Consider the following 6,408-nt stretch of genomic DNA (forward strand, 5'->3'; position numbering starts at 1 on the left):
CTTAAGTAAATGGTACTCGATTTCACCCTGCTCGTCCCAGATTCCTCCCCAGAAATCACTGGAAAACGAAATCTTTCGTTCCTCCGTCTCGAGACTTTCTCTCTGAATTCACCTTCAGGCAATCCTAGCTTCAAATGGAGAGAAAATTTAGAAACCCAAATAAATTGTGTGCAAATATTATGAAGCTGTGTGTCTGCCAGCTGGTGGGCATTCATTAAGTCGGGGTAAATAACTTGAGGCTGCAGTGGAAAGCAGAGGTTGGCAAGAATCTCTGCTTATTAGTTTGCTCTTTGCTAAAACGGATGGCAGCGATCTTTCCGGTCTACTGGCAAATGAGATGTGTGAATGATATTACTTATTATCAATTCTCGCAGAATTCCAGGCACTGCCCAGAACATATACAAAACACTCACTGCCCATGTCTCATCTATTAGTGGACATCTTCTCCAGAAGTTTTGAGAGTTCAAAATGATGCCGGTGCTTTTACAGTGTGGTTAAGAGAAACATAAAATTAGGACTCACTGCTAACACCTCCCCCTACATCCTGACAAAGGGCAACCGGGGCAATCTTTAAGGAATGAACAGCAGGGCAGTTTCTACATCAACAGAGAATTTCCTTTATATGGGCTGGCTAAAAGCATACTATGTATTTGCGTTCTAATTATTGTCATCTAAGCTTTCTAGAGCACCTCCAAAGTACAAATGAAAACTGAACAGTTTCTGGTAGCCTAAGATGATGAGAATTCTGCCAGTGCTCACCCACGATGTTCTCCAAAGATGCATTCTGTCTCATTTTAACTCTAGAAGCATCCTCCTTTTTCTTTTCTCTGTAGGGTTGCTCAGCCCCTCAGTGGTTCCAGTGCTCTCAAAGCAGTTTATCTCTAAACCACTGGCTGTCTCCTGAGCATGTCCCAGAGGATCCACTTTATTGAAGAGAGAAGCCATTAGTCCTTAATACAGTGAGGGAAACGTATGTATCATTTCTATAATGGAGTTTAAGGACTCTTGATTAACTGACAAATGAACACCTAATTTCTTCTAGTTAGCACCAAAGAAGGTTTTAGGTTAGAATAAAAATTTCTATCATTTTCCTAACTTTAGTAAAACCAGTGTCATTTTAGAAATAGTAATAAATAGTAATATTTAGTAGCATTTGTACATAAGACAATAAGTGGAGTTTAGGGACATGTTTACCCTAAATATACTACTTCTTATAATCAAGGATCACTTAATTTTGTGTTCCATTGTGTGAAACAAAGAAACAAATGTGTTAGCTATTTCAGCTTTTCTGGGTAATCGAACTTTGACTTTTTGAAAGGGCAGTGATCTATTTATTCACATCAAAACAAAAAGATTTACTAGAACTGCTATACATGGTAAGCCCTATCAGGAATTAAGACCTACCCTCTAAGTTTTGAAGTAGAGTACAATATAATATCATTGACTACAATTAACACATATAAGTAACCTAGATATAATTAAAGTTGATTGCTGCCTGCTACCCTCCAATGGTTACTGAAACCAGCAACTAACTTGATAAAAAGGATTAGCACTCCCAGCATCTGAAGTACCTCTTTAGTTGTAACAACTAAGAAATTGAATTATTGAAACTATAAAGTGTAACTCTGTTACCAAGAGTACTCATCTCTTTTTTTCTCTGCTCTCTTATTCAAGTCCTCCCATAAGCCCTCACCTTTGACAATCATCAGCTTGTTTTCTATATCTGGGTCTGTTTTGTTTTGTTTATTCATTTGTTTTGTTTTTATGGAGTTCACATATGAGTGAAATCATACACTGTTTGTCTCTCTCTGATTTCATTTAGCATAATACCCTCTAGGTCCATCCATGTTTCATAAATGGCAAGATTTCATTCTTTTTTATTAATGAATAATATTCCATTGTATATATGTACCGTATCTTCTTTATCCATTCATCTATTAGTGGACATCTAAGTTGCTTTCATATCTTGTCTATTACTAACAATGCTGCAATGAACATAGGGGTGCATATATCTTTTAGAATTAGTTTTTCGCTTTCTTTGGATAAGTACCCTGAAATGAAATTGCTGGATCATATGACAGCTCTATTATTATTACTGCTTCAATGTCATTGCTAGTAATTGGTCTGTTTGGACTTTATATTTCTCCCTGGTTCTATCTTAGAAGGTTATGTACTTCTAAAAATTTAGCCATTTCTTCTAGATCATTCAATTGTATTTCATGGTATCAGTTTTAACTCCTCTTTCATTTATGATTTTGTTTACTTGGTTCCTCTTTTTTTCTTGATGAGTTTAACTAAAGGTTTGTCGATTTTATACGTCTTTTCAAAGAAACAGCTCTTAGTTTTACTGGTTTTTTCCTACTGTTTTTATTATTATTATTTTATTTCATTTATTTCCACTCTAATCTTAACTATTTCCTTCCTTCTGCTTACTTTGGGTTCTATGTGTACTTCTTTTTCTAGTTCCTTTAGGTGTAGTGTTAAATTGTTTATTTGGGATTCTTCTTGTTTCTTGAGGTAGGCCTGTATTGCTATAAACTTCCCTCTTAGAACTGCTTTTGCTGCATCCCATAAATTAATGAATAGTTGTGTTTTTATTTTCATTTGTTCCAAGATAGTTTTTGACTTCTTGTTTGATTTCCTCTTTGATCCATTGGTTGTTTAGTAGCATATTGTTTTGTTTCCATGTATTTGTGTTTTTTCCAATTTTCTTCCTGTAGTTGATTTTTAGTTTCATGCCATTTTGGTCAGAAAAGGTGTTTGATATGATTTCAATCTCCTTGAATTTATTGAGGCTTGTTTTGTGGCCTAATATGTGATCTATCCTGGAGAATGTTCCATATGTACTTGAAAAAAATGTGTATTTTGCAGTTTTTGGATGAAATGTTCTATAAATTGTCAATTAAGTCAATCTAGTTGGTCTAATGTGACATTTAAGGCCATTACTTCTTTATTAATTTTCTGTCTGGATGATCTATCCATTGACGTGAGTGGGAAATTAAAATCCTCTACTATTATTGTATTTCTTCCTTTATGTCCATTAATAATTGCTTTACATATTTAGGTGCTCCTATGTTGGGCGCATAGATATTTACAATTGTTATATCCTCTTTTTGGATTGACCCTGTATAATTATGTAATGTTTTTTGTCTTTTTTTATATCTTTTGTTTTAAAGTCTATGATTTGATCTGATATAACTATTTCTACTCCAGCTTTCTTTTAGTTTCTGTTTGCATGAAATACCTTTCTTTACTCCTTCACTTTCAGACTGTATATGTCTTTCTATATGAAGTGAGTCTCTTGTAAGTAGCATGTAGATGGTTCGTGATTTTTAATCCACTCAACCACCCTATATCTTTTTATTGGAACATTTAGTCCATTTACATATAAAGTATTTATTGATAAATATGTACTTATTGTCATTTTGTTAATTGCTTTTGCTTTTTTAATAGTTCTCTGTTCCTTCTTCTTTTGATCTATTTCATTGTGGTTTGCTGTTTTTCTTTAATGTTTTGTTTGAGTTCCTTTTTGTGTTGTTATTTGTCTATATTTTGTAGGTTTTTGGCTTGTGGCTACCATGAGGTTTATATATTTCGTTATATATCTCTAGTCGTCTATTTTAAGCTAACAGTCATTTAAGTTAGAATATATTCTATAAGAACTACATTTTTACTCCCTCCTCCATGCTTTTTGTTATTAAAGTCATATTTTAGATCTTTTGTGTTGTGAACCTCCTTACTACTTATTGTAGTTTGAGTTAAGTTTGATATGTTTTTCTTTTGACCCTTGTAGTAGCTTTTTAAGTGTCTAATTTTCTGTATTTGTTTAAATAGTTGGTTTTACCTGTGAGATTTTTTCCCTTTCTCATATATATTTTTTTTTATTTCGGTTATGGCTTTTCCTTTTCTACTTAAAGAAGACTCTTTAACATTTCTTGTTAAGCTGTTTAAATGGTGATGAACTCCTTTAGTTTTTGCTTGTCCAGAAAACTGTTTATCTCTCCTTCAATTCTGAATAATAACCTTGCTAGGTAAATTATTCTAGGTTCTAGGTTCCTTTCTTTCAGTAATTTAAATATTTGCTGCCACTCCTTTCTGGCCTGTGAAGTTGCTGCTGAGAAATCAGCCAATAGCTTTATAGGGTTTTCTTTGTATGTAACTCATTGTTTTTGCTCTTGCTTCCTTTACATTTGTCTATCTTTAAATTTTGCCTTTTTAATTTCAGTATATCTTGGTTTGGGTCTCTTTGGGTTCATCTTGTTTGGAACTCTCCGTGATTTCTGGACCTGGATGTTTATTTCCTTTCCCAGTTTAGGAAAGTTTTCAGCCATTATTTATTTAAATAAAGTTTTTGTTCCTTCCTCTCTTGGTATTATCCAGAGGTCCCTTAAAGTATCCTCCTTTTTTTTTTTTTTTTAATTCTTTTTCCTTTCGGCTGTTCTGATTGGTTGATTTCTACTAGTCTGTCTTTCAGATTGCTGATCCATTGTTCTGTGTTAGCTAATGTGCTCGTGATTCCTTCTAATGTATTTTTCACTTCAGTTGTATTCTTTAGGTCTGCTTTGTTCTTTATTATACTTCTAACTCTTTGTTGAAGTTCTCCCTCGGTCCCTCTATTCCACTCTTAAGTTTGGTGAGCATCCTTATGACCATTTCTCTGAATTCTTTATCAGGCAAATTACTTATCTCTGTTTCTTTAGAGTTTTTTCCTGGGGACTTTTCTTGTTCCTTCATTTGAGAGATATTCTTCTGCCTTTTCATTCTGTTTGACTTTCTTCATTTGTTTATATGAACTAGACAAAAGAGCTGTCTCACCTAGTCTTGAAAAAGTGGCCCTATGTAGAAGTAGCTTCTGTGTAAATTGTATGTACTGAGTAGTTTTTGGCAGGTGGGTAGGAACAGAGCAGGCACCAAATGTGTCCAGTGCACTAGCCTACCCAGTCAGAGCAGTGCTGGGTGATGAGACCAGGTACATGTAGTGATGCCTCATTGATCCTGCCTGTTCCCTTTGTTTGGGGCCAAAATGGGCTCTGGGTGATGTGTCCAGGAATATGTCACAATGACCTTGCAGGTATGCCAGAGCACCTGGATAGAGTCCTCACCTACCCTATGGAGGTGGAAGAGGTTGTAAACAATGGAGTTCACTGGCTCCTTTGGCCTGGAGAGTTCTCGAAGCTCCCACAGAGCTCCTGGTAGCCACCCAGCCTTCTCTATTTGATCTTTTTCCCTTGTTTGTTATTCAGAAGCTGTTCATTCAGCCCTCCGTTGTCTCACAGGAGTAATTGCTCTCAATATACATATTCATTTGAATTTGTTTGTGAGAGAGGACAAGTTCAGCATCCTCCTACACCACCATCTTAGCCCTCCTTTCTTATTTTTTTTTTAATTGAACAAAGCGCAATTTACTGGAGACTCCCTTCTGACTTTTAGCATGTAACGGTTCTCTTTTTTTCTGAAGTTTGGAAGTGTTTAGAAACATACAGTACACATCTCTCCAGCGGATAGAAAGAAAACTTGCTATTCCTGTTCTGTCTGGGGAAGACTTCCCAGAAGTTGTGAGTTATATAGAAATTTGAGTAATATGTGAGTGACATATTACATTTCCTATATCACCAGACCAGGGATGGCAGAAATGAAAGTATAATAGAAGCAATTCACAGAGCTCAAAGTAAAGAGAAGATTCCCCACCCAAACAATGGAGTGGGTAAGTTCATAGTAACATCTGCAGCCTTAGATCAGAAAGAATCAGCTATTCTAACAAAGTATCTGGCATGTAACTGTGCTTATTAGAGGTCCGCATTGTGCCACTTTGATATGTAATCTCTTTAAGCATATGACATTCAAGTGCTTTCATGACAGACCACAAATTATTTGCCACTCTTTGTATGAAATAATAGGATCTGTGTCCCCTCCTTTTGATTCTAGGAGGGCTCTGTGACTGCCGTGACCAATAGAATATGCCACAAGTAACACTATCGAGTTCTGGGCCCAAGCTTGAAACTGTCGATCTTAGAGCCCTGAGCTGCCATGTGAAAAATCCAACTACCTTACTAAAGAGACCATGTGGAAAGGTTTGAGATTACACACACAAGCTAAATACCACTAAGTAACCCCAGTCAGTACCATGTGGAGTGGAAGAATCACCAGCCAAGTCTTGCTTGAATTTCTGACTCTATATCATTATTGTGATTTTTGGATCATTTGTTATGCAGTAAAAAATAAGCTGAACATCTTTCTTCCACTTCTAAATTGCTTCAAGAAATCTTAGTCTCATTTAAGCCAAAAGGAGTTTCCACTTTGGCCATACAATCCCAAGAGCCTTTCACGGGAAATTTAGGCAGGAATGGGTGGGGAGGTAAAGCTACTTTTAGCATAATTTAATATTATTGAAACCACCTTCATGTCTCC

The sequence above is a fragment of the Pteropus alecto genome, unplaced genomic scaffold, assembly GCF_000325575.1.
Source record: "Pteropus alecto unplaced genomic scaffold, ASM32557v1 scaffold86, whole genome shotgun sequence".
Lineage (NCBI taxonomy): Eukaryota > Metazoa > Chordata > Mammalia > Chiroptera > Pteropodidae > Pteropus > Pteropus alecto.